The following is a 25118-nucleotide window of genomic DNA, read 5'->3' on the forward strand; positions in this document are numbered from 1 at the left end:
AACACTAATAGCCACAACTCCTGAAACTTTGCAACTTTGTATTATGGCCACTTTCAGGTACAGTGACAAGCCAACCATTATCAATAGCTGCAAGCAACACTAGCGCTGTAAACCTATTGCGTACAGGGGGAAATCTCCCACATCTTGCCTTCTTTCAACTTAAAATCATTTGTACGTATAGGATAATTTTGCATTCCTCAATGAGTATGTGCACACAAATGACACCGTATCGCTAGTGGAGATAAAGGGAGTAAATTTTTTCTCCAGATAATTCACAGGTTATGGGGATGCCTTTCCCCGTATTGTTAAAACTGAAAACAGATTAAACTGAGTTTGTAGCATGAGTCTCTGTATTTAAGCCTCAGTTAATAAGAGGGTCCTTAACAAAGCCCTCCTCTCTGAACCCTCCCACTGCATTCACTTGCAAATCACTGTATGGCTGGCAAAGCCGTCCTTCTGTCCCCGCACCAGCCCCAAACCTCCTCATGTGGAGCGCTGCGGCTCCATCAGCAGCAACATCTCCCTCAGTGAGGGACGTTTCTTACTAATCGGGGGCACTGAATGGAAACCAATCAGGCAGAGAGTCCCTTTGGCTTCAGCTGCCTGCCTGCCTGACTTAAAAGTGATGCTGGGAGGGAGGGAGCCCTAGTTAGATGCAAGTACGCGCAGCGCTGGAGCCACGGTAACGGGCAGAAGGGAGGACGCAGGTAGAGAAGCAGCACCGGGCGGGCAGAGCCGGGCTCACGCTGCCGGGCACGGTGAGTAGCTCCGCTTTCTTTAGCACTGCGACTGCCGACAGCGAAAGAGCAGACGCTTGCTTAAAAAGTGTCTAAAACGTTAAAGGTGCCTTACAGATACTTTTTTAGGGAGGGGGTTGGGGGGCAGGGTCAGCAGAGCACTTTGGGGAGATTTCTTTTACACAGTTCAGAAATAAAATAATTGTACTGAATTGCTGATATCTAAACTTCTGTTGCTGTGTATATGACAACTGCTTGTGCATATTAGAAAGCTAGCAATGTGTACGCTATTTGGCAATAATATTTGACATTATTCTGTTTTTACTGCAATATAGCAGTAACATTGCAGCCTAACTTTTGTGCAGGATGCTTTTTCACCTGTCCAGGTAGAAACTATGTTCCTTTTCTTTCTTTCACATTTGTTTTTACCAAAACCATCTAATCCAAACAAACCGAGTTAGAAGGATGAAAAAGGAGGAGGTCTTTACTACTAATAAGAATGAAGTACCGATGATTTGTTTTGTTTTTCTTTAGTGGAAGTAGAAAAATCAGTATTTTTTTGTATGTATTACAAGGAGAAGTGTCAGCTCAGGTTTCAGAAAGATTGAGAGCTGAGGGAGATGTCCCTTTGGATATTCATAGCAGTAAGTCAAAGTCAACAGGCTGAAAGTGTAAGGCTGTTTTCCAGAAGTGCTACAAAACAACCTTATCAGTCTAATATGTATAATCAGAGACTAGCATAGAAAGCAGGTCAGAGACCAAAAAAGGTTGAACTGACCACTTGATTTTGAAGTAACCAGCACAAACCAATTGCCCAATGAATGACATTTTGCTTTTTCTTTTCACATGCAAGAAACATGCAGTCACATCCACTCAATTTCACTGGATGAGCTTCAAACAAAGAATGATGCATACGAACTACAAAGAAATCGATATCCCTTGCAGTTGTATGGCAATATGCATACAGTAACCACTCATCTTCTCACAGATTTAAGTAGTAGGTCAGAAAATAGAGAGGCATTTTCTTCAGATAAGTTCCATTTTCAGCAGACAAATTTACAACAAATGTATCAGTCTTGCTCGGATTAAAGTCACTGACGAAACTTATATTTTACTTAAATCAGAGCACTATTATGTATGATTGCTGAGTATTACACTAGTTTCTCATGGTAAAGACAAATATGTATAAAAAGGCACACGTAATACTTGCAATAGTTTCACTAATGGGATCAAAAGATTTGTTTAATAAATAATATTGGTAGTAATGATAGAAATTGCTAATGACAGATCTTTAAAAATCATTGTTTCCAAGTCATTTTCCACTTCTAAGATGTTAATTTATATTCTAAAAGTTGAGAATGGACTAATTAAATATTTAGAAGTTTTTAGTTATATTTTTTCTACGATTATTAAGAACTCTATAGAAGAACTATGTTAGTTTTAAAAAGGGTGTACCGTTATTTATATGTCAGTTTGACAGGTAAAATACATCTTCCTGTCATTTGTTCTTTGCTATGTAATAATATAAATTCAAGATAGAATTAAATATGCTTACAGCTAATGTGATTTTCTATTAGCAAAATATAAAATTTTTACAATGTCATGTTATAGAACCAAATGCCTGTGAAAGAAATAACTCTTGGTTTGTGTTTGTTTGTTTGTTGTTTTTTTTTTTAAATTTAGATAAACAAGATTAATTTTAGATGAGGAAATGTAACTTTATCAGTACTACATACTAAACTTGTACCTAAAATTGTTGTCAAGTCTTTTTAAACTTGACAGGGTGATTTCAACCATACAAATTTTTCATATACTAAATAGTGTTAAATAAACATGTGAACAAAGTATAGTATTTCATTTCAGAGGCTGTTTTGCAGCCGTTATTGTGAAAAATTTTGTTGCATAAGTAACCAGTACGCCTCACCTAAACACAAAAAAAGCAGTTTGGAGATGCAGTTTGGAGAGAAAATGTGGAAAGAAACAGTTTTGCCATATGCTTTGTATATCTCCATGGTAAAAGTGCTTCAGGCTTTCAGCATTTTCACACTTGTCTGCAGAAGTCACCATTCCAAAAAGGCTGTCCTCCCCTCCGGACAGCAGCCGGTTCGCAGGAAGCTGCGCTCTCCCCTCACCTGCTGCTCTACAAGGATGCTGATCTCAGCGGCAGCTCAATGGCGTTGGCAGAGACACCCTCTCATCCTTGGATCAGCCAATGAGGATGATTTAATTCCTCAACTTATCTGCCAAACAAAATGTAATAACCTAAATCCACAATGCCTGCAGAAAGAACTGTACAACTCAATTCTGACATTCGCTTGTGCCCTGGCATCAGGACGTGGTTTCTGAAGTTGCACAACATGGGTTGCAGGGAATCTACTGGCAGAAGCGTTGTGAAATAGAGCTAGAAAGTAACAAGACTGACAGTTTCCTCTGAGGATGAGTTTGTTCAGGAGATAAAACAAGGCAGACTGATGTCTCCTGTTGGCTGTTCAAAGCCTGATGATAACAGGACACATGAAGGAACAATTACCGCCTCAGAATTTTCATCTATTATAGTGTAACACGCACACACAGAATCTTGCACTTATTTTCAGAGACAAACAGAAATACAGAACTGTTCTAATTTTCTTCGTCCTCCCCTTCTTTTCCCAATTTTGCAAACTGTTCTGGAGATACAGTAAGGTCTTACTGAAAACCAAAACTCAGTAATGACCACCATTTAAAAATTCTCCCAATTCCTGCACAAATCTTGTGCTTATAAGAAAACTGGGCTTTATAGACCTGGATATAAGACAATATAGATACATAATTTTATGTGTTTCTTTCATGCAGTGCTATTTTACTGCAGAACGCAACTGGAGAAAAAGCCTAGACAAAAATGCATCTCCCACTCGTGTCAGAATGCCTTCTGAATTTCTAAGGCTTGCAGCAGGTGTTACATGCAAATGCTATCTGCAGAAACACAAATATTTGAACATGAATAGGATGTCTGAGTGAAAGCTAACTGCATTCTGCATCTGAGTGAGAGAGTTTATAAAAAGTCATTTGTAGGAATAAATCAAAAATTTTGCTAAAAGCCGGTGGGAGATGAAGGAAAATAAAACAAAGGGAAATGAACAGAGTCTTTGTAAAAGCAGTCAAGCGTAATTTTAATAACTTCCTCCTTTTGCCTTTTAAACAAATAGGAAATTGCTGAATAGCAAAAGACAACTTATGGTCCTGATTTTCAGGGACTGCACGTGACAAAAAAAAACACCCAGTGGCATTGAGGCCTGCTTGCTGAGCATGACTGAACAGGAAAGACATATCTTGATCAGATCATACTACGTGTTTGCAGTACAAAATCCTAGTGAAACTGGGCTTTCGTTACTTCAAGGAAAACGTTACTAACTTCAGGGAAAAAAACAAAATGCTGGACATATCCAGTAGCTTACAAGAAATCTCCAAAAATACGATGTTTTAGAAATAGTTTTTTAATGCGTAGTATGTAATGTAATTAAAGAAAAGATAGGGAGTGAAGTACAGTATTTATAATCTTCATTCCACAATATTCACTCAGTGTCAGAGCCTGGGGTAGAACAGGGCCTCCATTTTTCCAGTCCTCAAATTTCTCTGTATGAATGCACCGATGTTCATAAAAATAAATGCCTTGAATACTTAAACAATACCATAAACAGACATGAAAGTTTCTCTGGAAATATATTTCTGCAAAATGGAATGCCTCAAGTAATGGCCAGTGTATTTCTGTGCCAGTTAAATGCAAATTTCTATATTTAAATTTCACACCTTTTAGTAGTAAGAGTGATAGCAACATCAAGACAATATCACGTTAGATTCAGTTTTCCCTGTCTCATACAAACATATTAGAATCTCCTGATATGACAAGGCAAATGTCAGAGAGGTTTATGTAAGTATACATTTTCTAGGTGCTAAATGGTGTTCAGGTTGCTTTGCCCTCACAAACCCTATTCAAGGGAAATAACCACCAGCTTCATGGAAATTCTGCCTGGAAGAATATTACAGTGTTGGGCCATGCATATCATTGCTTAGAGACTCCAATTTTCAAAGAAATACTGAAAGCATTTTTCCATTGTATGTAAGTATGTTGAGAAAGAGCTCCTAAATTACTTGTCCATATTCAAAACATGCTTTTTTATAAATGATGCCAAAAAAAGATACTGTGAAATAGAGAAGAATGTGGATAATGCTTTTATATTTGGGTAAGGAAACAGAAGGCCTTTCCATCATTTTAGATAAAATACACAACAACTCTCTTAAGGATATTATCTCAATTTGCATATTTTTAATAGTTCATTTTAGGGCAATTAATAATGTATACAAACCTATCTAGCAATATATACAGACCTTATTGGATTTAACCATTAATTTCAGAAAATTATGATCAACTACATTCATGATCAGTGGTGCAGAACTTGACATTTATACTTTGTCACCTCTTAAAAAAGAATTCAATAAAACATCAGGTTGTATAAGAGTGTTCAATAAAGGAAATTTTGAAAGTATAATGATCTAACATCCTCAGCTCAAGATCTAACTGAAATAATTGTTCTTATTTCCTCCATATTCCATCATTCAATATTTGCTCCTGAGGAGATGACGAAGAGGTAAAGCAAAAAAGGTGTGAGCTGGGGATAAAGGTGAAGTTAATCCCATTACTTCTGTTTTGAAAGAAAAACTAGACATAGTGCAAACAAAAAATAACATTTTAAAATCCAGCAGATGCAGGCTATATGTGATTAGAAGGTACCAGTAAACTACTCACACCTGAATTTAGCAAATCAAAATAGCCCAAGTTCATGAGCAGAAATCTTCATATACATACATTGTATGTATACATGTATACAGACATAAAGCCGAGCATAATTCATGTAAATTATAAGAAAAATGACAAAATATTTCTCAAAGGAATAGATTAATATGGGTTTGCTTAAGTTTGCAGTACTACTTTCTGGCTGAATTTGCCTGCTTACTTTGTTGTTTATCACAATACTTTTATTTCATTTGCATTATTCTTTATCATAGTATTTTATAATAATGGACTCAAATATCAAGTTTTGTAGAGGGAAACTACTGTAAACACGTTCTGATTTTGAAGGCATAGGTGTTTGTTGTGGGAAATCTCATGGGAATGATTCTGCCTCTGTAGTAACAGAAAAAAACACAGGAAAACATAGTTATTTCAAAAGGAAATTATTGCAGTTGTTTAAACTATTTGTCAGGAGAGCCCTTTGTGCTTGTGCCACATTTTCGAACCCTTATTCAGAATGACTAACATTTTGCAATAAGACTAGTCCCACTGAAGCCAGTGAAATTGCTTTTGCGTATTTCCCTTACCCAGAGTAAAAATGAGTGCTGAATCTGTGTTTTTATAATGATTCAATCTGATAAAAATATATATTTTCCTCAGAGTAAAGATAAAAACATTATGTTACAGGAAATATTTTCTCATTTCCTGCAAGATTTGCAATAAACCTTACATTTGCTTCACAAATGTAAAAGGAAATTTCACCTCTAATGAGAATTCAGACTTGTTGAAAAATGGAAATATGTTTAAAAATTGTTGTAGACTCTTCATTCCTTGCTGTTATCGGCTTCCCGTAGATTACCAGCAATTGAGCTAGATCTTGCTCCTAATATTTTTAAATTTGTGTGATAGATGCCTTCTTTCCTAATCAAGATACATTTTTGGATTGCATTTATATCTTTTCTAGGAGTAAGATATTAAGTAAACTGCTTGTGTTCTAAAGAAAATTAATTAATCTCTTCATTTTCCTTCATGGAGCTAGAACTTCTTTATCTATGACACTGAAGATATTGTTCTTTGCTTAGTAGTAGTAGTAGTAGTATCAAGGCTGAGAACTCACATATCACTTCAAGTCAGGGGATTGTAATGTTTTAATGCCACTTGTTACATTTTAATAAAATCCAAGCTTCTGGTGCTGCCTGATCTTCCAGTCACAGTCCTACCGAAAACTCCTCACTACTCATGATGGCAAACCATCCCTGCAGCAAACAGGACTTTCAAAACACAAAACTCTGTCATGTTTAGTGTACTTCTAACTACTTTTAAAAGCAATTAAAGAGAAGAAACTCTCCAAAAAGTTGGTACAGCTGCTCTGCTGCTCTCAGCTACAAGTGGCCAAAGAAACTACTGGTTGAGAACCTTTCCCAGAAGCTTTCATTCAGGAAAGGGGAAAAAAGCACTAGGGAAGGAAAAAAGGGGAGTAAATAACGAAGTGACTAGACTTCACCATAGATTGATGTTTTGGGCAAAAAGAAGACACAATAAGTAAAGTAGAAGATGCGTCCAACAGTTCATACTGTCCGACATAGATCTGAAAAGGTTGAATCTAATAGATAATGGTTTAGGAACATACCTAGTGTTGCACATTCAGAATAGGTAGAGTAGGGACATTTTTTAAATGATTTTAAGTACTATGTTTAGTAAGAATTTGTTTGATTAAATAGTGAACTGCACTGCCATACACAGACACAGGACCCTAGTTATCATTGATTACTCAAGAGATATACTCAGTAACGGCAAGTTCAAAGAAAAATACATCTGAAAATTTCCTAACAATTGCGTATATGAGCAGATAGTTCCTGTGTAGTTTGTGTACAGATCTGTGTGTGCAACACACTAGGAGTAGCATAAATTCGCAGCTTGAATGCTGAACAGAACTAAAATGAGTTGTGAGGATTAAGCAGCATAGGATTAAAGTTTCTGATCTCATGATATAAAGAGGATCTCACCTGCTATCCAGAAAGAATTTCACTACTTTTTAATGGGCAGAAAATTGTATAAACTCAGGATAACTATTTAAGTGACATTTTTCTGAAAGTGCAGGTAGTTTGAAACAGTAGCTATGTGCTGTGCATGTCACAGAGATCTTCCCTACACATCGAGTCCCAAAAAATACAAAGCCAGGCAGAAACACACATTCAGTAACCCAATGTAATTGATAAAGGACATGCCTAGAGCCACTTGAAGAAACCCTGCCAAGCTAGTAGAAAGAATCACTAGTTCTCTGGAGAAGGAAGGAAGGAAGGCTGGTTTCCTCTCCAAAGCTTCAAAATTGGACACACAAAACTGAAACAGAACAAAGATTTGTATAAACCAGCACAAGGTTATGGATTACTTGATTTGAGCTCTTTTTGAATACACTACTGTGGGCAGCTACAATACAAATGGAACTAAAATGCATGTTGTAGTTTGTCTATATCTTTTCTGTACAAATAGCGTCAGAATCATTAGTTTGTACAGACTGAAAGCTGAAATCCAAAAAAACCCCATGCTGTTAAGGAACATAAATAGGGGGACATTGCTGTAGAATGCAAAATAAATTAGTCACATTAATTTTCTGTTTCCTTCACCTCAAGTTGATTAGCACTAATTAAATTTCATGCTAGTCAGCCTGTGAGTTTAGTAGGCAATAAAAAAATCCTGAAATCTCATTGCTTGTGATGAAAATGCACACACATGTATATGTGCATACATCTATCTATATCTGTATCAATATTGATATCATTTTAGAGATAGAAATGAGACAAAGACATCTAGAGACCTCAAAATATCTCTGTAAATATATCTCTATCTCTATAATAATATGAATATAAATATACAAATAAATATGTTTTTATGTGCACAGCATCAGTGTCATGAAAACCACGCACGTACTCGCATTGTAAGGTCTCCAGTGGTATATGTTGCAGCCAATATCAGGTAAGGTAAGACGCATATGTGGTCAGAGTTGAGGACAACTCTGCAGGGCATTTCAAGTTTCTATTCTTTAACAGCAGACCTCGTCCAGTAAAAATCAGATGAAAATACAACAAAAGAGCTGCTCTGCTTACCTCAACAATCCAGAATGATAGAATCATGAAATGGTTTGGATCAGAAGGGACCATTAAAGATTATCTAGTCCAACCCCTCAGCCATGGGCAGGGACATCTTCCACTAGATCAGGTTGCTCAAAGCCCCATCCAACCTGACCTTGAACACTTCCAATGTCGGAGCGTTTACAGCTTCTCTGGGCAACCTGGTCCAGTGCCTCACCACCTTCATTGTAAAATATTTCTTCCCTACATCCAATCTAAATCTGCCCTCTTTCAGTTTAAAGTTGTTGGCTCGAATCCAATTTTTCATCCACCGGTAACCCCAAGTCCTCTGCAGGGCTGCTCTCAATTGTTTCATCCCCCAGTCTGTAATGATACTGGGAATTATCCCAGCCTAGGCCCAGGACCTTGCACTTGGTCTTGTTGAATCTCATGAGATTCACATGACCCCACTCCTCAAGCCTATCAAAGTTGTCCTGGAAGGCTTCCCTTCCTTCAAGTGTATCAACTGCATCATTCAGCTTGGTGTCACCTGCAAACTTGCCAAGGGTGCATTCAATTCGCCTGTCTATGTCACTAATGAAGACGTTAAACAGTGCTGGTCCCTGTATGAATCCTTGAGGTACACCACTCGTTACTGTTTTCCACTTGGACATTGAGCGATTTACTGTAACTCTTTGGACACAGCTATCCAGCCAATTCCTTATGAACCTAACAGTCCAACCATCAAATCCATATCTCTCCAATTTAGTAGCAAGAATGTTGTAGGGATCATATCAAAGGCCTTACAGAAGTACAGGTAGATAACATCTGCAGGTCCTTGTCCACTGATATAGTCATTCCATTGTAGAAGACCACTGGATTAATCAGGCAGGATTTGCCCTTGATGAAGCCATGTTGGCAGTCCCTAATCACCTGCCTGTCTTCCATGTGTTTCGACATGTCTTTCAGGAGGTTCTGTTCCATGGTCGTACCAGGCACAGAGATGAAGCTGACTGGCCAGTAGTTCTCAGGGTCCACCAACCAGTCAGCCTCAGTTTATTCTTTCAAGATTTTCAGGAAACAATTTCCACTTCATTCAATAATTTTGTATTGAGTCAAGAATTCCCTGAAAGAGGAACTGATGACTAAACCACTGTAATACAATTATATGGTATGACTGATTACTTTCAGTGAAGTATCTGTATTTACTCTACCTGATTACATGAATTGACAAAACTCCTACATTCAGAAAATGTAAGTGACTATTTCAAAATGGGGTTTTCAGCTTGTCTCGTTGCTTCTCACCTCAAGGGGCAAAGATTCAGGAAACCTGGAGTCTTGTTGCTACAATGCAGTTTTCGGAATATCTTCAGCCTTACTGTATGGTCATCTAAATGATCAGCCCCAAGGTAGACAAAGCAGTACCTGTGATAACTTTTGTTTAAATTTCCCTTTACAATGCAACTACAAAGTTGACTTCTTATTCCTACTTTACTTAATTGCTTTTGAAGTTTAGCTTTATCCTGATAATTGACAGGTCAAGTGATGTAAGCATGCTCCTTTTAAACAGAGATTTCCTCCCAGTGGCCACTATCAGGTATCTGAAGGACAGGAAGGACAAGGAAGATATAGACATGTTCTCCTTCCTTTCTGGGTATTCTGTAGTGCTTAATTCTAAGGCACGTTGAATGAAGAACAATGTTTTCAGGATTGCTGCAGAGCATATAGAATTCCTTATCCTACTTATAAAAAAGACAATTGTAGGTGTTAAGATATAAATAAAATGGTAGTCATATGGCAAAATTACATTTTCAAGCATTTGAAATCATTTACTTCATTTACACTTCATTTACAAGCAGTTTTTTTCCTCAAGTGTGGATGACAACAGCACTATCCCATTCAAAAGATGAAGAACTGTTATTTACCCTGAAATACAATAATGTTCATCTTTGGAGGCAGCATGTATTGTAATGTGGTTGTTTTTTTTTTTTCCTCAAGAAATGGAATGTTACCATATGGTATGTTAAACTGTTGTGTCTGAGAATTGATATATCTTAATACTTTGCCAGCCATATCCATTAGGGCTACAAATAGATGTCAAAATTTGCAGTTTATCTCACTTAGAATTTAATAAGAAGTGTTCATTTCGTTTATTGTCCTAAGTTCTATGAAATACATGTGAAAGAAATTTAAACATAATCAGTGTAAAAAAAATCAATATTTAAATACAAGAACATACATATGCTTTCCTTATGTGTATATATATATGTATCAATGGGCATAAATAAGCGTAGTTAAAAAGTTGGAGTTGACTTACTAGTGAGAGTCAGGTGCATTATAATTTCATAGAGTGCATCTGCTAGTGAGCAGGAATACCTCAAGATCCCATCAGAATCTTAATTTACATGATGCCAATTACCAAAATTATTATCTGCCAGAATGATAGCAGTATCATAAAATTTCCAACATTTATCTCTTCTCATACTCTTTACCCCTCACTAGGGCCCGGCCTCACTGCCTTCTGGAGCAACTGGCCTTGCTGTGTCCTTGCTGTGATTTGAGCTGGAGGACAACTGATTTTTGTGGGGTTAGAGAGACTTGCTGATTTGAAGAGAGGACAGTGAAGGGGACAGAGGTTTCTGAGTGGTCCTCATTCTGAGGGAATCAAGGAAAAAGAGGGTGGCAACCTCCACCATAGGGTGGTGTGTCAGTCAAAAAAGTCCTTTCTTTTTACTCCACTGGTTTAACAAGTGGAGGAAAAGATCCTTCCCCTCACTCCAAGTCCCACTGACATCTTGTCCAAAAGAATTAATGTCACCATCATGTTTGTCTTAACACTTTATTGATATTCAAACAATGAAAGACCCAGAAGGTCTTAACAATCACTAATGTCTGTATTCCATCATTAGGAGACCTCCATGAAAGGCCAGAGACTGGGTTAGCATAGGGTCCAACCTGGCCTAAGTACATGCACCCACACCACTGGACAACTGTAGCCTGTCATCCTATTAGGGCAGTCATTGATCAGGCCACCTGCGAGTTATATACTCTTCTACCATATTTATGTCCGCTGATAGTGACTGCCTATGAAAAATTGTAATAATTAACTATTAGAAATATTAATAATATTTCTGCATTCCCCCAACATGGAAAACATTGCCTATTACTTAAGTGAAAGTCAGTTTACCATTTGTAAGTTAAAGACCCTGAACCTGGTTCTCATAGAAGAACACAACCCTACCTAGCTTGCTTGGGATACACTGTTTTAAGTGAGTGGTTTTTTACCCTGTGAGTCTGCAGACTTTTAAGGGCCTTATTTCTAAGAGACCCATACAAAAATATATATGCCAATTACAAGCAGGTCTAATTTTTTCATACAGAATCCCACTTTTCCTGATGGAAAATATTTATAGTTTCTGTAAACCATAGTAATCAAAAAGGAAACAACTTAGAACAATATTAGTCTACTGTATTTTCAACAGATTCAAGGTTTCTAAAAAAAGATATGTGGCCTAAGTAACCTTGTGTTCATATACTGAAAATACTGTAGACACACAAAGGGAGAGGTTGTGAAAGGGTTTGAGAGTGGAGAACTTTTTTATTCATACTTTGTCGTGGTTTTAATATCACTAATTAATCTGAAGGACAGGCAAATAGGCAGGAAGGCACAGACAACACAGCTTTAAAAATGAGAAGTCTTAACCATTCCAGTTTTAAAATGAAGCTATTAACATGTTAAAAAACTTGTATGGATATAAGTCTGCATTGCTTAAGTTGTCTTTGACTTCAGCTGAGATCAGAATAACCAAATAATTTTACTACTGAATTTGAAGTCCTGTTAAATTTCTGGTACAACAGGAGAGCATAAACAGAGTCATAGCTTACCGTTCAGTAAAAAAAAATGCACTAACTTGAATAACAGGTTTTCTCATTGAGCACAGAATAAAATACAGACATTAAACCTTAAAGAAGAAATATAAGAACCTGAGAAAATTATACAAATAATATTAGTGCATCATATGCAATGTCTTTGTAACAATATCATTCTATCTCCCTATCACTGAACTGAAAGATCAGTGTTGTATTAGAGACCAACTAAATTGGTATTCATGTGGTGCCCCTCAGAAATTACCAATTACCAGTTAGTAATTACAACAAAGTACTTCAAAGTGTTCTATGAAAGCTTTAAGTATAAGCTCCAGGTAAACAATAGAAGTGCACATAGTCCTGATGGAAACCTCAACATGGCCTAGCTGAATATTCCCATGGACATCGGTAACATTTAGATTCAATCTTTATAAAGGGAGGAAACACGGTCACGGCCATTAATAAGCAGAGCAGAGGACCTGAGAGCTGAAAGGGACAGAAAGGGCAGAATGCACTATGCAGCTGAGCACCAGCTCGTTCAGGAATGCCTGAAGTGCCTGCCCCACAGCAGACCCACAGGCTGGGCAATCACAACCAAACTAGGGGGGAAATGGTCAACTGTTGTGCAATCAGAACTAATGTTAAATTATAGGAATTTTTTTCTTTCCAATCTCTTCACATCCTTCCTCCTCCACAGGGGAGCTATGTGTGCAGAGTCCACATTCGTGTAATGTGCATGTAAATAGAATGGGAGTAGATGACAAAGCAATTTATGTACAATATGTGAAAAAAAATATATTTAGATAATGATTTTTAACAAATACATTATCTTCTTCACATAAGTCATCAGTATTCAAACAAATAGGTGGAATAACTCCATGTCCCTTGCAAGGTAAATGTCAGAGGAAACAAGTATTGAAAAATGCCAACAAATACTGATTTCTGATACATCGGAGGATAAAGTTAGAGGAAAATCCAGATAGTGGAAAGAAGGTTCTTTCTGCACAGGCTGGGAGAGAAAGGGAAATTATAGCTTGTTAAGCTATCAAAATGAGATTGAAATATAATTTCAGGATATTTTAAAATGGCATAAATAGAATACTATGAACATACTGCTTATAAAAGTAATAAATTATTTTATTAGATAAAATAAACAGTTATACTAGAGTAATGAGTAATAGGAACAATATATAAACATGCAGTACAGATTTAGAAATTTTACACAGGGCTAGGAAATCTTTGGTTTAAAAAATCAAAATCAGATGTATATATCAGTAACACATTTTGAAGAAGCCATTGCTTTAGAAGGCCTTAAGATGTATATATCATTAAAGAAAATTTCATTAAAAGACAGAGACACTAAGTGACTAAAGTCAGAAAAAAGGAGAAGAACTACAGAAATGCGACAAAATCCTAATTTTAAGCCACTGAAGCTGGCAGAATGGTTTTAGTGACTTACATGTCTTGGAAGAAAGTTCTAAAATTTCCTGCAAGACTAGAACAGAAAAAAAATACGAACAATATTATGCACACCTGAGCAGAGCAACCACAGTTCATGTATGAAAGAGAAAAAAAAAACTAACCACCCCTACAAAGATTAATTGCTTATTGAAATAATATCCTGTGTAAGTGATGAAATAAAGAGTGCCTTACCACACTTAAGCCTTGAATGCATGCCAAAATAAAAGTTATACTGAAATAAAGACATCAGAAAAAAATCCAGAATACATTGGCTTTCAGAAAGAAAAAAACAAAATTATAATTTCATGTGTCACAGAGAAATCACCAAAAATTGGGAATTCCAACTATGAAGTATTTAAATTCTTATTAAGACCACCTTTTTCAGTGCAGGTACAGATATAAGCTGTGTTAAAAACAAACAGTAATTAAGTGTTAATCATAATTCACTGTATGACAGAGGACTTACATCATTAAAACAAAAAAATACATTGAAAGTAAGAATGTTTTTGACTTGATAATGGAGTATTCAAAGTTAGACTTATGGCATATAAAAGAACTTCAGTGAATGTAATTGGAGAAAATGTGAACATATTTTCAAATGCCAGCAGGGTAAACAGAAAGTAAAAATATGGCTGGAGTAAGCACTTTTATTTTTAGTTACATTCATAAGGTTCACATCCATAGGAGGAAAGTTTTACCTCTAGTGTATTTTTCAGTGCATTGTCTGTTATAATTTCAGCACTCACAAGGTAGAGTTAACAAAAGTATTTTCTTATTTAATCATCGAGACCAAAAGGAAAAGCTAAAGATCAAGAAACAGGTTTAACCTCAAGCTCATAATTTCTTTTATGATGACTTAATGGCAACTGAAAACATTTTTTTGTTATTACTTTATGAAATTAACTTCTGTGCAAAATTAGTCACTTTCATTATAACACAAGTAGAAGGGGGTTCTATCTGGAAATTAAGATGAAGTATTTAATTTTGTATTAGATAACAAGGTCTTCAATAATTAAAGCGGTTTTATTATTTCGTATTAACTACTAAAGCATACCCTGTAACAACAGAAGTGATGAAGTTGAAAGCTGTTTATATATTAGGAGGAAATATAATAAAAGCTTGTGAAATATTGACACTAAAACTGAAAAGCATAAATTTTAAAATATACCAACTAAAGAAGTTCTCTTTTACAGGAAAGTTGTAAAAATACTGGTAATGAGAGTGAATTATGAAAGGTGAACAACTCTTAAGAAATAATAGTAACAACTTGTTGAACATAAATAACTGTAAGCAATCTTCTCTTTTTTTCAAGTTTTGAGTTCAAATGTATTGTTGGAGCAAATTATTGTGAGGGAAATTCACAGGCTGTTCCAACAAGGAGCATGATAGGCTGGGTTGACCTTATGTGATAAAGAGATACGTGATAAGCAAAAACCATCTAAAGAATTTCAGAGTGAAGAAACTGCCTAGATGCTTTGTTCAGCTAAACTATTTCAAGGTGGAACGTTTATTCTGTTGTGCTTTATTCAGTTGATTGCTTTTCTCAGAAAATCTGCAGCCATAGAATCGTAGAATTTTCTAGGTTGGAAAAGACCTTTTAGATCATAGAGTCTAACCATTAACTTAACACTGCCAAAACCACCACTAAACCATGTCCCTAAACTTCACATCTACTTATCTGTTAAGTACCTCCAGGGATGGTGACTCCACCACTTCCCTGGGCAGCCTGTTCCAATGTTTGATAACTCTTCTGGTGAAGAAATTTTTCCTAATATCCACTCTAAACCTCCCCTGGCATAACTTCAGGCCATTTCCTCTTGTCCTGTTGCTTGTTACTTGGGAGAAGAGATTGACCCCCAACTCTCTACAGTCCTACTTGTGTATTTTACAGTGGAGTCACTCTTCAAATTTATCATAACCTCAATAACATAGAAGTTTTCCTAAAATTTGTCTTTATATTATATTGCAGTAGAAACTGTTCGGTGAGTTCAGATACGAGTGTGGTAAATACTGGTTTATATGAATGATGCTTATTCCCAGATATGTGTATCTTTGAAGTTCTGCAAAAAGTAGCAGAGGCTATTAAAACACATGAAGAAAGTACTGCTATTACATATATCTGTAGTGAAGAAAAAGCTAGGGACAGAAAAGTTTAGTGGATCTCAAAATAGATGAAACAATAGATCCAGTGTAACATAGACTGTTTTCAGAGTTGCTGAGCATTTATAAAATGAGTTATAAATTCCTGGACCTGCTGATACTCAGCAGCTCTGAAAAAGTCAGATCCATGTTTCTTGAACTGAATAACTAAAAACAGTGATTCTAATGGACAGCCAAACTTTATCTAACACATATATGCTGTGAATGGAATGCTCACGTTTAACTTTATACACTTCTCTGAAGAACATTTATCTGCATTTCCTGCAGCTTTTTTGTTCTCAAATGTTTCTGTCTTCTCTCTTCTCTTTCCTCTGCTCCTCAGTACACTTGGTCTTTCCCTTCCCTACACTTACCTTACTCTTTTCTTATTTACTCAGCGTTCATTTCACTAAAAAAAAAAAAAAGTAATGGTTTAGATGATATAGGGTATGTAGGCTATCATGTTTAATTGTACTTTATCATGTTTAATTTTACTTAGGAATAAGAAAGAAAAATACTAGAAGTAAATTTAAAAAATCACATTCTATACAAGGATTAACATATTTTCACATACTTTTCAGATATAATTTCATATATATTTGAACGTATGTGCTTTCAACCATAGAATTTGTATGTGAACTTGCATCTCTAGGGTTTTAACTTGGCCTTTCTTTTCTCATTTACCAAATAGGTCTATAATATCAACATTAATATTACTTTCCTCCAATTACATAGCTACCAAAAAATGAGATATGGTCATAGCCAAACCAGCAAGACAGCTTTTTTGTAAAGCCTGCAAATCAAACCTATACTTCAGTTCAAAAATATTAGAAAAAGATTGAACAACTATCAATGCTTCTCTGATGCCAAAAATACCAAAAGTCCCTCCTTGCATAGGATTACTGGTGTGTGCTGGACTCCCCACGTGGTACACAGAACTACCAGGAAGAGGCAAAGAGAATGCTCTGAAGACATTACAAAAGTAAAGCAGTTTTGACCACTCTCTGCTTTTCTATTCTACTCCTTCAGATACTTCCTAGTCCACTGACCTTTCAGAAACGAAGGCAATCCAGTCCATGCTTTCCAAAATACGGGTAATGCATTTATGAGTACTGTGTTCCTCCAAGGAAAGGTTTCGTAGAACTCGGCATCTCATTGGTTATTAAGAGTGGTATTTTATGTCACACTCACTTTTTACAGAGACAAACAATCGAGGTATGTTTAGCAAATACCTTAAGTGCTCCTCTTGATAGTTATATATGTATTTCCATTTCATAAGGTGGGAAATGAGTACAGAGAGACTAAACTATTTGCTCAAAATTGGTAAAAAAGGATGTAGTGGAATCAAAAGCAAGAGAAATTAATCTTACCTTTTTTTTTATGACAGGATGTTTTTCTCTTGTTTAAGCATATTTGATTTTAGTACAACCTTTTCACTCAGCTCCAATAAGATTATTATCATGTATTATCTAATTCTGAACCATATTGTTTATTCATATAAAACAAAAAAAATCTCAGAGCAAACATCATCTTTAAGTACAATTAAGAAAAAGGAATAAAAGAATATATGCAGTTTCACTGTCTCATAAAGTGGAAAGATATAGTATAATGTTATGGCTCCCTCTTTTGGATAGCACATATCTACTATTCAATAATAAGAAAACTCATCATGTCCTGAACACAAAAAAAAATAACACAAGTGTCTCTGTTTTTCCCCCAGATCCTGCTTAACTGCAATAAATGCAGTGAATAAAAACAAGCTTTTTCTAGAGTTTCTTGCAAAATGCAATTATATTGCAGATCTCTACATTCTATAGAAATAGACATGCATTTCCCAGCTAGGTCTGTAGCTAGAATATTTTTGACATACGTTAAACATTAGTCTATCAAGTACCTATAAAAACTGGAACATAAAATTCTCTCGTGGATTGCTCCTTATTTTAGCAGTACTGTTAATACAAAATGTAGGAGAAAAATAAACAGAAGGTTGATGGAAAGCACTTAAACTAACTTACTCTCTGTACAAGGGACCAGAAAGGAACAAATTTTGTTCTTACGCTATTATTACTTCATTAGGAACCACGAGTGGAAAACAAAATAAATGGTCATTTGGGTTTCTCTTTTAAAATCTTCAGAGTAATTGTGACCTAGTTGAAAGTCCACTGACTTACATGCATTGGCTTCAGGAAATTTTTGAACATACCCTTGAAGAATTAAAGGACATATAACATTTTTAGAAGATAAAAAACCAATCCTGTAAAATCAAAGTTGTTTTAATAGATGGGAAAGCTGAGGAAGGAGTAAAAATGTTAAAAGGTATCAATCGACACAAAATAAGTGAATCCTGACAGAGCCTAAACTCCTATGGTTTAATATTTTTTCCCAATGTAAAACTAGTAATCAAACAGTGTTGACTTTATAGATGCATTTAATTCTGAATTTGGATTTTGCTTTAACAAGTGTTTGAGTCTTACCACTATTCTTCTACATTAAGCAGAAATTATCTAGGCATAATTCCACATTACACGACAGGTTTGATTTTCTCCATGTCTCCATGTATGCTGCTGTGAGACAACTAGAAATAAAATTTTGGCAAAAATTGTTCATTAAAAATTCACTAGCACTGTTTAATGGCTTCAAATGTGTCAGCTAGAAGAGAGACTTTATTTCACTCAAAAATCCTTCCTCTGTGTTTTATTACCTTTATATAAAATATCGATGTTTATAAAGGAATTGTTCTACAGGGTTTGTTTAGCACTTTCTATTACTAAAAATAGCCATTCTTCAACATTCATGAAGATGTCAGGCTATATAATTAAAAATTAGTTGGATTTATATCAACTAACTTAAAATTATTTTATCATTACTCCCATCTTAATTATATCTTTGGAGTATGTTTTCCCTTCACAGCATCCACAACATCAATAGGACAATTACATTTGAATATTCTGGATCATTATTATTCACTCTATTTATTAGTAACTGTTATTATAAAATGCTTATTTTAAAATTAACACTGTAGTAACAAAATTTAGATGAAGGTACATTCTTTACATGAAGGACTGCCTGTGTGTTGTTCATATAAAGACAGTCCTTCAGAGTTAGGGGAAAAAAGGGCATTTTAGCATGCTTTATTGATAGTAGTAATTAAACTGTTTCACTAACTGATACTGTGTGCACCCAGCCATACTACTAAAAAGTGAATTAAAATTTGGCTGTAATAATGATTGCAGAGTCACAAAGATAAAAAGAGGGAGGAAATTCACGTGTAGGAAGTATAGCTTTGTTTCTTGTAAAATATCTCTTCCTACATAAACCAGGAAAAGATCAAAAAGAAAGCGACTGACATGCACATCCCTATGTACAGATCAACTACGCATTTTCTTTTTTCCTGCTATGTGATTGAGTTAATTTGTTTTCTGTGAAGTCAGGTATTTTATGACTTGTCTTAAGAGTATGGAGCCCAAACACAGCTATGGTCCCTAATACACCCTTTTCCATCCTCTTTTAGAAATGTGAGAAGGATGGGAGACAGTCACGGACATTTGAGCCCATGCGAGAAAGTTTTAAAGCTTGACTATGCCCTGCCATTTCAGGCAAAGCTAAACAAAAAATACTAGAGCAGACAACATAAACAAATGCTTTGTTATATCAATTTTTTTCAGGCATATTTCTACTCTTTCTTTACTCTGAAACTGGAACCATATACAAGGTTTCATGCAGTTATATCTTTTGTTTCTTACTGAATTTTAATGAAAAGGGCAGGAAAATATAGGGAATAATTCTGGAATGTTATCTAAAAGTTACTATGTGCATTTTGAACTAATCCAAATAAATCACATAAAAATTTGCATGCTCTGGGGATTCATACTGAGATACAGACTATTAAACTGTAAAGTCTGGTTCAGATTTTACTAAAGGAAACATATCACATATCATTTGAAAGCTAACTGCTATCTTAAGAGAAATAGATTAGTTATTTCTGTCTCTGGTTGCTAGAAACAAAGGAACCAAATAATAAAACAGTTGGTATCAGCAATAACAACTGCAGTCTCATCAGAGCATGATTAAATGATTAAATACATATGCAGATGACATATTTCCCCATCTTTAGACTCAGTTCCAGATGGGTCTGAAGTCTTCTTTGGTTGCCTATCATGGTAGCAACAATAAACCATATATAAAATCTGCACTAATGTTAGAAATTTGAGGAGGGAAAATTCAAGAAATACTATAGAAAATCCTGAAACCTCAAAGGGGGAAGAAAAAAAAAAGATTAGTTTTTAGAGGATTTCTTTCCCCAGAGGGATTTAAGATTTGACGTAATCAAAATTTCAATATGAAATTGAGCATTGAAGCCAAACTCTGAGCTACTGATCTGAGTTCTTGGTGGGCTTCTCTGAAGGACAGTCAAGCACCAGAGGGAGTTTGATTGACAGCATCTGGGCTACTGTCTCTTGGGAGACAGTATAAACCCTTAGGAAACAAATAGCAGAAAGGGGGTCTACTAGAAGAGCATATACACCCAACATCCAGTGCCATGTGTCTGTGTGATACCGTTTCTGTCATTTAATCAGAGGCTGGGGAAACATTTTGCTTTTAACAAACTGCTATAATTAAAAACTGAGAACTTGTTTGGGAAGTTTAACGAAAAATTTTACTATTGATGCTATGCTTGTGGCTACGCAGTTCTGTGGTTCGTCACAGTTTTCAGGAGAAAACGGTAAGGGTTATAAAGTCTCAAGGATTAAATGCCAGATTGTTTTATTAATTTTTTGATTGATTTAGCCAGGGATTCATCAGAAGATTTAATTTAAGTACAGTGTCATTTCAAGTTTTAGTAAATGACAGTGACTTCACATATACTATCAGGAATCTTAAAAATCTCAGTGATGGAACTGGTGAAATACTCATTATTTTCTTTAACCTTTCACTTCAACTTCCTTGATATCTGAGGGTTTCAAGTTTTCAAATGCGATGCCAACTTACAAAAAACAGTTTCAGTTGTACAAGTCACAGGGACAAAATCTGAGGCCCAAACTCTTAGCAGATCTTAAAATAATACAATTGTTGGACGCATGACATACTGGGGAAAAGTCAGTATCGCTTTTGGAAAGGGAAGTCCTACCTCACAGATCTATTCGAGTCATGTGAAAGAGTTAGCCAAGCACATGGATATCTTTGACCTCTTTGTTACGATCTAGTTGTGCTTCTAGAAGGCTTTTGACAGGGTCACCCACCGAAAGCTCTTAAGTAGCCATGAGCTAGAAGTGAAGGTCCCTGCATATATCAGTAATTGATTAAATGACAGGAACCAGCAGGAAGAAGTAAATAATGAGATTCCACATTGAAATAAGGTCTGTGGTAGTGTTCCACAGCGCTCTGTACTAGGGCCAGCACTGTTCAACATACTCATAAATAAACTGAAAACAGGTTTGAATATCAAGGTGAAAAACTTCACAAGTGACATTCAGCATAATAAAGCCGAGGGGCCTTTGCAAAAGCTTACAAAAGGATCTTATGACTATGATTATACTAATATACTTCACCTGGCAAGGAAACTGGCTTTTGCAATGTAATTGTCCATACCATTTCACCGTTATTACAGTCCCTAACATCAGTTTAGCCTGCGCCAACTGGCACTCTTCCACAAAATTCCTGTCAGCGTTTGAGGACAAAGCCCTGGGTGATTTCTCATAAATGATACGGACATGGTAACCCTGGTTTGGAGGGAAGCAAGGGAGAGAAGAAGAGAGTTTAGCCACATGGCTTTGAGCCTTGACATGCCATCCAGTCTCTCCCTTACAATGATTTAATAGCTATAGTAGTTTGCTATATAGACATTTGTGCAGTGAGAGGACAACAAAATGATGGATGGTGAAAGTGTTATGAAATTACATAAAACCACACAGATGGTAAACTCCAGATTTTACCTTTAAAATAATGTCTTACTACTGCCATTGTGCAAGAACACCATACCGTAACAATAGATAATAACAGGGAAACATTAGCCCAGAGGTCTGCAGTGGTCAAAAAAAGCAAACAATGCCATGTATCATGACAAAATTAAGTAGAGAATGTGATAAAGCTTCTGTCTATATATGCATGAAGATCCTGCAGCTTGAATATTGCAACAAATTATGGTCACCAATCTCAAAAGATACACCAAAAAATAGAGATTCAGAGGAGGGCTACAGGTGCAATCAAAAGTCTGGCACAGCTACCAGACAAGGAGTGATTAAGCAGGTAGTCTTAGAACTTTTCATCTTGGAGAAGAGACAACTGAAGGAGATTTAAGTCTATACATTCATCAGTGGCAGAGTGTAGAGAAAATGGCTATTTATTGTGGCTTCCAGTGACAGTACTGGTTGTCTAATGAAGCTGTCAGTTACAATGTTCAAAAACAAACAAAAGAGTTTGTTCTTTTCACAAGACTGTTAAACTGTAAGTCTCTTTGCAGAATGTTGTGGCTCCCAGAAACTTACATGGTTTCAAAGCAAAAGTGGAGAAAGTCATGACAAAGAGAATCTATTAGGGATTACTAAATACCTAATATTTGGAGACTGAGATAACATACAGGAGAAAAATCATTATATGCTTCTCAATGCTTATACACTATTGTGGATGTCTGCTTGTTGAAGACCTCCTCATCTTGGACTATCAGGATACGAACAGAATAAGCAATACTTCATTACACTTATTTCAAATTTGTCCATGTTTTGCATTTGTCTTGCATTAATGAAGTCAAATGAGACGCAAGTGAAGGGCTTTTTTGGTTGTTTGGGGGTGGTGGCGGCGATGTTTTTTGGTTTTAAGGAAGAGATTCAGACCTAGAAATAACAAAAAGGAAAGTCATTGCACTTTTTATTTCTGAGATCTGTATTACTCCTGTAAGTGGTAGAATTACCACTTGTAGTTGTTTTAGGGTGTTTATTATGGAAATAAAGGCTGAAGCCTCAGCTGCATCAGATTCCTTTAAGATTAACTGAGATAACAAATAGCAAAAAATTATGTTAAACCTATGCACTATTTCTGGTCAAAAATTCATATGCTTGTAAGGGGTCTGCTCATCTCTGAGAATGAGACTTGATGTTGTGATCCCCTTGGAGACAGCAGAAGGGCATAAAGGGGGTTGAGTTCCGATAAAGGACAGCATTCGGTGCCTGCTCAGTTCCTTCAGGAAGGAAGCAGCAACAATGGTCTGCAATTACCAGTCCGGATCTGCTAACTGCCTTTAATTGGTCAGCAAGTGAGTCTTTCCAGTCCAGAGAAGTGAATGTATATTCCCTTGCAGGCAGTAATTAAGTCTGATTTTCGTGATCCTTTTCTATAGGAACAAGATTTCTAACGACTCAGACATACATAAGCCAAAAAAAAGGAGGATGTGAAAGATTAATGGTTTTTAAAAATCTGGGAAATACTAGCTTGAAGATGCCATTATTCAAATAAATTCTGGCTTGTAACAACCTCTTGGGCCACTGTACAAGCTATAGACTCAGAGAGTTTAGCAAGCTCTCATCCTGGCCCATGCTGCGCTCTAGAGAGATGCAGAAGCAGGAGGCATCTGACATGGAATCTCAGACTGCTTTGTTAGGACCTGTCTGTGTGACCAGAGTGGACTGCTGCATAATGAAGCAGCAAAAAAGTGGCATTTGCTGAAATTACATAGTCCCAGTTGTCAGGAGGACTGGTAAGTACGTCCTGTCATTAACAGTGCTGCCATAGGTGAATCTTATCTGCTTCATGCAGAGAGATCGATGAGAATTGAAGTCTCTGAAAAATAGGGGCCTACACCTCCAGATACTGCTTTGTTTTGTATTGGGCAGATAGAGGGCAATACTGTTTACAAAAAAAAAAAAAACCAAACAAACCACAAAGCCCCAACAAGACCACCAACACCACCAAAAAAACCCAAACAAAAAATGCCTTAAATATTACAGTATATCAATAGCAAAGTACAGCCAACCAGTTTATGAGTGACAGAACTTGAGACAATCTTAAAGGGGAAAAAAAGAAGAATTTTGCTTTAATGACAGCATTTATTTTTCCTCCTGTCTGTGAAAGCTATTCTTTAAAAAACATGAATGTGATGAATGTGTTGCATTTGTAAATAAGGTGTGGTATAAAAACTTATAATGCCCCTTCATTACATGATAAGAGTGAAATGTGTTCCCTGTGGAGAAAAATCGATACTAAAGATCAAAAGAATATCTTCAAAAGGCCCTGCATTAAGGGTTTACAAGTGCTATATTTCCTAGTTCCCCTCATGCTGATGAAAAGCAGATCCTGTAAAAAGGTTCATTATTGGAGAAAAAGGGTCTTCCTTTTTTTTTTAATGTGAAAATACACATTTTGCTTTTGTAATCCAGTGACCTGCTGCCTCAGGAGGAGGTATTTTAAAAGTCTCTTTTTAGCTTCATTGAATACCATTGCTAACAAGTGAGAGGCCTTTATAGAGGATTGGTTGGAATTGCTGCAGGATTCATTCACTAGCTGGCAGAAGAATGACTGGGGGAGAAAGAGTCCAGAAACAGTTTCATCTGCACCTCGGAAGAGACTTGCTCCAGAGAAGGGCAGATGGTATTTTCATTGCCCAGGGACAGTTGCTTTAAATCACAGCTGTGTCTCTGCACAAGTCTTTGCCAGTGGGGATTGTCCAAACATGAATCAACACATTCCCTTGCCAGATCCACCCACCTGAGGGACTGGCGTTACTCACTGTGATTGCTATAGAGAGCCATGTTGAGTTGAATTTGGACCAGTGTCTCCAATGTACATGCCCAAGAGGCTGGCAAAACTCTAAAATAAATGTTAACTGTCTCTTGTCACAGCAAGATAAATGTTTCTTATAATGCACCTACAAGCCATAGATTGGTTTGCCTAAAGACATTAATTCAGCAGGCATTCCAATACAAATTGCTATTAGTTCACATTCTCTAAAACTAAATTTATTTTTTTGTGACTCCTTGACTCATGTAGCTAAGGTAACCTGCACTTGTGTCCCAAACATAAAGAACTGCCTTCAGCTGTTTCCTGGCAAAATTTTCAGCTGAGCTTATCTCCACTGTATATACT

At 36.2% G+C, this 25118-nt stretch overlaps 1 protein-coding gene across 1 annotated transcript in view; it reads left to right on the forward strand.

Annotated features, from left to right (window-relative positions):
• The first annotated feature begins 470 nt into the window (after window positions 1–470).
• The window catches only part of CDH9 (cadherin 9), a 99873-nt gene continuing 75225 nt past the window's right edge, over window positions 471–25118 (forward strand). Inside the window, exon 1 of the mRNA XM_063326093.1 lies at window positions 471–758. The gene's annotated coding sequence lies outside the window, so the exon portion shown is untranslated. The remainder of the gene's footprint in view (window positions 759–25118) is intronic.

The sequence above is a fragment of the Chroicocephalus ridibundus genome, chromosome 2 (assembly GCF_963924245.1).
Source record: "Chroicocephalus ridibundus chromosome 2, bChrRid1.1, whole genome shotgun sequence".
Classification (NCBI taxonomy): Eukaryota; Metazoa; Chordata; class Aves; order Charadriiformes; family Laridae; genus Chroicocephalus; species Chroicocephalus ridibundus.